We start from the raw sequence: 8,945 nt of genomic DNA on the forward strand, positions 1-8,945 counted from the left end.
ATAAATCATGGCCCGAAGTTGGAAATTTTCCCTACTATATGCATCATACACTTCGACACCTGGACTCCACAACTTTTTCATGTCCTCGATTAATGGAGATAAATAAACATCAATGTCATTTCCCGGTTGCTTTGGACCTTGAATTAGCAGTGACATCATGATGTATCTTCTTTTCATACATAACCAAGGCGGAAGATTGTAGATGCAAAGAAGAACCGACCATGTACTATGGCGGCTGCTCAAGCTTCCAAATGGATTAATGCCGTCAGAACTAAGTCCAAACCTAATATTTCTAATATCCTGACCAAATTCTTCAAACTTAGAATTGATATTTCTCCATTGAGGAGAATCTGCAACATGCCTTATTTTGTCGTCTATTGTACGCTCCTCAGCATGCCATCGCATCAGCTTTGCATCTTTAGCGTTTGCAAATAACCGTTTTAATCTTGGAATGATAGGCAAATACCATAAGACTTTAGCAGGTGGTCCACTCATTCTCATATTATTGTTTTCTTTTGTAGGATTTTTCCTTTTGTATCGTGATGTACCACATGTAATACAACTATGTAGATCTGCATTGTCGTTTCGATACAACATACAATCATTTGGGCAAGCATGTATTCTTTCAATTTCCATTCCCATCGGACACATCAATTTTTTTGCTTGGTATGTGGACACAGGTAGCTCGTTATCATCCGGAAGCATCTCATGCAAAATCTTTAGAAGACTTGTAAAGCTTGTATCACTCCAACCGTTGTTTGCTTTTAAGTTAATCAATTTCAACACGACATATAGTTTGGTAAATTTTGTACACCCAGTGTACAACGGTTTTTCTGATTCATCAAATAATTGTTGCAAAATTTTCATAATCATCTTCAGCAACATTGTCTTCACAATCATGTAACATTCCAGATAAGTTATCATAGTTGTTATCGTTTGTATCATCAATATCATCATTATACTCTAAAGCAGCTGCATTATGATCAACCAATATCTCACCATGTCGTGACCAACACGTATAATCTCTCATAAACCCACGAATTATCAAATGCTCTTCTATTTTGGCGGAATCAGTGTACATACAACAATTCTGACAATCTACACAAGGACACCATATGTATCTTTCTCCTTTATTCACCCGATTCTCCTTTGCAACTTTAAGAAAACCATTCAAACATGCCAAATATTCATCGCATGAACGTTTAATTCCATACATCCAGTAACTATGATCCATCTGTCATTACACAAACTATATATTAGTAACATGCATGTAGGACAACCAATGCGCCTAAAGGCATATGTAACATACCTAATACAACATTCCTACTAAAAAAAATACGATCGAGTGCTTGTAAGTAATAAAAATATATTATTTTCACATTCAATATGTTAGATTCATATTATTGTAATGTTCAAACGGACAATAAATCAAGTAATATAACAAATTAGGTAATAAAATAAATTATTATTATCATTGTTATTGGAGCTAATATGATGATAAAAAAGCACGCCTAATAAATTAAAATGAATAAGATAATTGAACAACTTGTTACTATTTATTATTTCAATTGAGTTTTAATAATAAAATAAATTATTTACTCATATTTTTGGTATGTTAGACCTAATCATATCATAATTCATTATAGTTTATAGAAAGATAAAAATACCTTTAGAAAATAGAATGAATATAAATAATAAATAAGTTTAGAAAATAGAATGAATATAAATAAAAAATAAGTTTAGAAAATAGAATGCATATAAATAAAAAATAAAAAATTTAGCGGCAATCCTTTCTTTGTTTTCCTGCCAAAAGTTTTCTATCTAAGGTCTTTTATAATATCAGACATACGAAACAAACACATATCTCATCTTCATCTTCATATCTCCTCCCCAACTTCAATCATCTCATGTGGGATTTTTTTCCCCAATCAGCCGATTCCCTGTTACTCTATATAATTAGAACTGAACCTATTCATATTCACTATTTTTCCTCCTAAAAAAAAACAAAAGTGTGGGAAAGTTACAGTGTGAGAGGGGATGTCGCCATTGCTGAACAACTCTCGACCTTGGGGCGAGAAATAACAACTAAACCTCTCATAATCTCTCTTTGTTTTTTGTTTCCTATCTGCTAACTTATGTTTTGTTGTATGTATGTGTGTAAAATCAGTATTCCAGCCAGGGCCGGTGATAGGCAGGGGCAATACGGGCACGTGTACATGGCCTATTTCTTTTAAGGGCCCTAATTTTTTTATACTACTTACTTTTAGCTAATCGACTAACGGAATCATCAATTCATCATTGTCTTCGACCAGTCCACCACACACCACCACCACCAGAAGTCATATTCCAAAATCCAGTCGAGAAGATAACCTAATTAGAAAAACCAGTTCCAGTTGTGCCTTCTGAAGCCTGAAATCAGCGATATTCCGGTAAAAGTTTTCTATTTTTCTCTTTGTTCCAGTTTAGTAACTTTGATTGGGATATTGGGTTTTTGTTCCAATTGGCAGCCTTGAATCGGAAATCACTATAATCAGTAGTAATTAGTAATTAGTAATGTTAATGTGTATCAGTTAATCACTTATCAGATTATGATTATCACTTTATCAGAAATCTAAATTATAATTTCTGTGGTGAATTCATCCTTAGCAGATGCCTTTGGTGATTTCATGAAGTGAGTTAAGGCAATAGCAGCTGCTAAGCTAAACATCATACAGTTGTTGTCACAGAGGGTTCTAACGGATGTAATTACTTATTTACCCTAAAAGAATACAAACAGAGTGATCAGTTATATGTTATATTGATGATGTTTCATGGTGATTTTTTGCAGAGGATAAACTTGGTTATAGTTTTGTTGATAGTCAAGCGACCCTAAGAAGGGTTAGCCCATTAAGGTCAAAGATAGTTGCTATTGCTATAGCAAACAAGCATACTGTTGTTTCTGATTCAGGTGATGTTTTCACTTGGGCTGCAATAAAGAAGGTTAACTTGGTAATGGAACTTCAAGCATGTGCTTATAGTTTTCATAGTGTGTTGCAGAATGCCTTATGTCGTACAATGGAAACCTAATCTGATACAAATGGGGAAATACTAGCACAACATGTTCCCAAACCAAGAGTAATGCGGGTATACTCTAGAAGGGCAAAACAATCATTTGAGAAGAGAGAGAAATGAGAATATAAAGAAAGGAGTGGTGTGAGGTGTAAGAATTGTACTGTGGCTCTCAGTATCATTTGTGATAGAGAGAAGGGAACATTCCTTGGTTTATGATTTTGGTTGCTTAGAAATACAATCATTCAATTTTCTCTTCATTTTATCAAGTATTCATTACTTTCCATTGATTTATTATTTCTTTACACTACAAATCTCCTCTCTCTGTTTACTACTCATCATACTCCAAAGTAAAAAAGACGGCTTTTTATATGCAAATACATTAGCATGTTTGTGTTTGTGTTGTTCAAAATTAATTGCCTTTTTGTTTCATGATAATATACTTATAATATGTTCTTTTCAAGTTCTGTTGATTTGATCTTGTTTTATACTTCATCTTCTCTTTTTATATATTCATTTTTTTCCATTTTTTTTACCAGATGATGCAGGATCATAGAACTTCTTACTTCTAGATGTGTCAAGTTCAGGTTCAAGCCACTTTTGGAAGAAAATATGACCACTAGTGTACTGCATATCTCCAATGAAGAAGGCCTTAACTTCGGACTCAGAGGTTCACTATGCATCTTTTGCTTTCTAATGTTGTTAAAGTAGCTTCTTGAATTAGTATTATGTATATGTTCTAATCTCTATTTGTTGTGTGATTGGTTATATTATAGGCTCTCGTAACCTTAAGTTCCATATTACAAAGAGATCTTCGTCCTACTATCATACTATAACCTTTTTGCAGGTAATAAGGATTACTACTTTTTTTTGCTTCACTTAATTGTCATAAATTTATGTTTATTGAAAACAATATTTTTATTTCCAAAACCAACTAATCACATATTATACAGAAAATGGTAAAGCTAATAAAAGCAAACAGTAGGATTACAAATACATACCAAGACTTAAAAGAGAATAGTAATTGTATTGTACTTTACACTTTTCCACCATTCATATATGAGGTCTCTGTTTTTCTGCATACATAAACAAATTTTTATTTTTGTGTCCAAATATGCTATCAATTACTTCATTGGAATTTCAACAAATCAAAAAAATATAAAGCTATTGATAAACACTACAATTAGAGATACTTACCAATAAATAAGGAATAAGAATACTTTTGTTGTAGCTTACAATCCCCTTCTGGTTTATATGGCGTGTCTTGATTTTCTACCTGTTATAAATTAACAATAAAAAATCTTTGTCAACATATGTCATCTTTAATGTAGTGGAATTGCAGATGAAGTGTAAAACTATTAAAAGTAATAGATACATACCAAACAGATTCTAGTTTCTTCTCGTCCTCTGATCTTCTGTATGCGTTCATGACTTCATGGTGGAATAACTATAATATATAGCAATAAACTAACCAATCCCCTAAAGTAATGGAAATTATCCTCTAAATATTCTATCATTATTTGATTTGATGAAGTTAAAAAATATACATTTTGTTTCATGATTTGTCTAACGTGATAATCTTGTTTGTTATTATTATTATTATTTTCAGAAAGAGGTTTTTATCTTATAATCTTATTTGCTTTTTAGTGATAATCTTAAAAGTTAGCTTTAAAATTAAATATATGATCGATAGTTTTATTTGGGTTTTACTTGTTTGATAAGGTTTAATATTTAAATCTCCTAATTAGTTTTTTGGTGCTGCAGATAGGGAATATGTTCAAAAGAAGCAGGTTGCTGAAAAACGGGTTCAATGATCGTGTTGTAATTCGTGTATTAGCCTTTTAAGGCTCGGTTCTTTTAAAGAAAACGGGTTGTATTATTTTTACTTAAAGCCCCCGGTTGTTGTGACAGAAACCGAGTTTTTTAGTTACACAATAGATCTCGGTTTCTTAATGAAAAACGGGTCTTATAAAGTTTGCCTTCATTTAGCCCGGTTTTTGTATATTAGAACCCGGTTTTTTAAACAACCGGATCTTATGAGGTGCCTTCTGTGCGCCCATTTGTAGTAGTGCAACATTGAAATAAAATTCATTACACTTTTTTTTATAAAAACATTCAATACTATTAAATATTATTTACAAATTAAATGAATTACCATTAAAATTATATTGTTTTAGCTAAATAACATCTTTCTGAATTGCTTCAAATTGTTTTGATTTGGAGTTCTTTTACAAAAACTTGATTCAACACTTAGAACAACATTCTCTTGGCTCCTGTTTGCTTTTGCTTCACCTGCTCCACAAATACAAGTGTGATTTCAAAGAACATAAAGACATCATATTTTTACCATCATACTTCTCATTACAAACATAGACCATTTGACCACTGGCGGGCCCTCTTAGGGGCCATGACATCCCCGCTTTTTGCTCTTCTGAATGTCAAGCTTTAGACCCGGCAAACGTGTCGTGTCGTGTCGAGTTCATGTCGTGTCAAGACATTAAACGGGTTGAAAGGGCTTAACCCTAACCCGACCCGTTTAATTATCGTGTTATATCGTGTCAACTCGTATATTTTCGTGTCGGTTTCATGTAGGGTTTCGGGTTAAGGTCTAGACATTGTAAATATGTTGTGTCATGTCTGCTTGAAACATTTTAAAGGTTGGAAAGTAGGAGTTATGGATGCAAAAATGAAAAAGTGAAACATTGGAGTTAGGAGATGGAATGAAAAAAAAATAGTAAGTTTAAAAGGCAAAATGAAAAGAGTTGAAGTTGGGGAGAAAAGGGGATAATGGGTGAGGATGAGTAAAATTAAGTAACTTTGAAAATTTGAATATTATTTCTAATTCTTGAGTTTGGCCCACTACAAGTCTATAACATATAATATATTTATAAAAATATGAAATTGATAATATATAATATATAATTAAACGGGTCATATTCGAGTCATCTTCGAGTTGAAAGTCTTGACCCTAGCCCTACCCGTTTAATTATCGTGTCGTGTTGTGTCAACCCGTTTACATAAACGTGTTAAAATCTCTGACCCTAACCCGCTAATTTCATGTCGGGTTTTCGTGTCGTGTCATATTTTGTCTGGTCTATCAAGCTTGGCCTCAATTTAGATATTAACTAAAACAATAACAAAAGTTTCGGAAGATCGATAACCAAATCAAAAACCAACCTTATTTTTTTTATGAATCTGCAAAATAAGGAAATAATATCCTTACTAAATCTATAAAAACCTAAAGATTTAATAGAATTTACAACGAGTTAACTCAAACTTTTAAGAAAACTCAAAAGTGTAAACCTAAAACCCAAAATTTTATACCGCAGTTGGAAAAAAACCATCTCGAAACCCACCAGAAGAATAACGTCGTCTGTTAAGACCGTTGCCGCCTTGTACTCTTTTCCGATCGCCGGATTGTTCGTAAGCGTTCTGTCATTTTCTCTGTTTGTCGGAGCCTGGATTGCTGAGAGTTTACCACTGTGCGCGTGTGTACCAACCAACTGCTGATTTCCCTCTAAAAGGCACTCCTCGTCGTCTCCTGTAAAAGTAGGCTCTTCGACACTTTGTATTTTTTTTTCTATCTATATTTCTTTCTTTCTTTCTCAACAGTCATAAAACACATAAAGAAAATGAGAAATTACATTGACTAATTATTTCAAAAGGGAAAATGCAATGTTACTAGATGTCCATGTGTTCTTCTTATAAGTAGCCTTCTTAATCTGGAATCACGTTCAACAATTCAACATCTCTTCCTCTGATGTCTCAAGCACCATCTAGGAAGTTTTGGCCTTCTCAGGTAGAAGACAGCCAAAACCGTGCTGGTTCCGGTAGTACCAACAACAACCCGCCATCTTGCTCAGCAGTCAGGAAGCTTGTGCGTTCTTCAGCAGAAGACGGGCAATACCGTGGTGATCCGATTATACAAATGACAAACCACTATCGTTTCAAGATGTGGCTCCAAGACCTCTGTCTTTGACCCAAAACCTGGACATAAAAGATCTTGTTGCTATTCCTCCCTCCCTTAACGATGTCAATCCTCAATAATCGACTTCAGGTACTGAACATTTGAAAGTTCATTATGGATCCATGACTAAGCGGCCGCCGTCGGCCGGAGCACTGACTCATGGTAACTAAAATTAATTGTTTGTAACTTCTCGACATAAAGTTCACTGCCGAAACCTTAATTAAAGGAGTTTGTGTTTATTTGAAGGATTTTCCCCCATATGTTGTGGACTTGTGGGTTTTTTTTTTGTTGTTGTAATTTTAAAGCTTGGTTTCCCTTTCTCCCAATCTCGTCAAGCATATAGAGAAGAGAAGCCAGGAGCAAATTCGGTTAGTAATTAGTAAGGAATAACAAGGCGAGGCTAAGTTCAAGAGACAAATAGTTGCAATTCCTATATCAATTTTCTTGAAGAATTTAGTATATACACATTACTATTTTTAAATTCAAGTCAAACCTTGAGTTATATCATTCGTATCCTAACTAAACATGTTTGGCATATTATGCTTCTGGAAGTCAACGAAGCATGTTTTAAGAATAAGAAAAGGTCAAAATGAATGCGAAACATACGATTTTGACAAAAACTTGTTCATCAAATTGTCTACATACTTTATGAGGGTGGCATACTTTAATTGGTGATCTAGCCCCCAAAGTCTTGCTTCTTCTTATTCTTCTTCTTTGGAGATTACAAACTAGTCACTACACCTATTCCCGACTATATTCCCAACCCAATCCATACATTTCTTTTAAAAAAACAAATAAAAGAAAAAGATAGTATACATGCAATCCCCTACATACGGTCCAGTTTAATCAATCCTCACACATGGATCACGCCAGGTGTAACACAAGATTGTTTTTATCAAAACTATCTTAAGAGTTTAACTTTAGGTTTGGGATTGGAATGTTGCACTTTCCTATATCCTTAAGAGATTGACTCTTAGATTTTTCTAAATTCTAACATAACATACTATTTTGACGTATAATCATATTAGTTATCTTTGGTTGGTTATTGGAGGTTAGCAAGGCAGGAATTTAGAAGACTTATATATATATATATATATATATATATATATATATATATATATATATATATATATATATATATATATATATATTGATGTAATTGATACAACTAAAACAGTGTCGGAGGGGGCAGCCGAATGCTACGCCTCCCTCAATTGGCCAACTCATCCAATAAAAGCTATAATTCTAAGGGCGTGTTCGGCAAAATTAGCTGGTAGCGGGTGACTTGTAGCGAGTAGCGGGTAGCTTGTAGCTTATAGTGTTTTGTTAAACACTACATGAAGTAGCATTTGGATTTGGAACGTTTTGTTTAAACTAAACGCTAGAAGCTTGTAGTGTCGAACATGACTTTCTGTTCAAAACGGAACGTTTTGTCAAACGCTAGAAGCTAGAAGCTCTCAAACGCTCCCAAACGCTCCGTGCCGAACAAATAATTAAGGCCATGGCCCCTCCTATTTATTTAGTTGTCTATATTTAACTGCATAAATAGTATATATTATTTACTTGTAATTCCTAATCCTCGATAATTATTTTGGAGACATATTGCAGCTTCGCCATTTAAAGCCTTCAAGCCATGGTAATTTATAAATTTATTATATATTCTAAATATTTTGTAATTTACAAATAATAGTATTATATATTAATCATAATTTGATTTCTTCTAAATGTAAAGTAAATCATAAGCTAATAAAATTATCGATTTTTTTCAAACAAAACGATGTTCATGACCTACGATTGCATAATAAACGACACAACCTAGAAAAAATATATAGTAATATCGTACAACTAGTATTATAATTTTAAATTTACATACCGATGATATTTAGATAAGAATATATTTTAATATCTGTTATGATTTTAGCTACCTTTA

General features: G+C 33.2%; 1 long non-coding RNA gene across 2 annotated transcripts; it reads left to right on the top strand.

Annotated features, from left to right (window-relative positions):
• Window positions 1-1,832: 1,832 nt before the first annotated feature.
• On the top strand, window positions 1,833-5,114 carry LOC145105396 (uncharacterized). 2 transcript variants are annotated; one of them, XR_013707291.1, is made up of 7 exons: window positions 1,833-2,429; window positions 2,650-2,741; window positions 2,828-2,947; window positions 3,027-3,123; window positions 3,588-3,718; window positions 3,825-3,895; window positions 4,813-5,114. It is a non-coding gene; the product is annotated as an uncharacterized LOC145105396 (long non-coding RNA). The 2 variants fall into 2 exon arrangements; XR_013707290.1 differs by having other exon boundaries at window positions 1,834-2,429; window positions 3,037-3,123.
• The last annotated feature ends 3,831 nt before the right edge of the window (window positions 5,115-8,945 follow it).

The sequence above is a fragment of the Lactuca virosa genome, chromosome 1 (assembly GCF_052849685.1).
Source record: "Lactuca virosa cultivar CGN04683 chromosome 1, Lactuca_virosa_CGN04683_v6, whole genome shotgun sequence".
Taxonomy (NCBI): domain Eukaryota; kingdom Viridiplantae; phylum Streptophyta; class Magnoliopsida; order Asterales; family Asteraceae; genus Lactuca; species Lactuca virosa.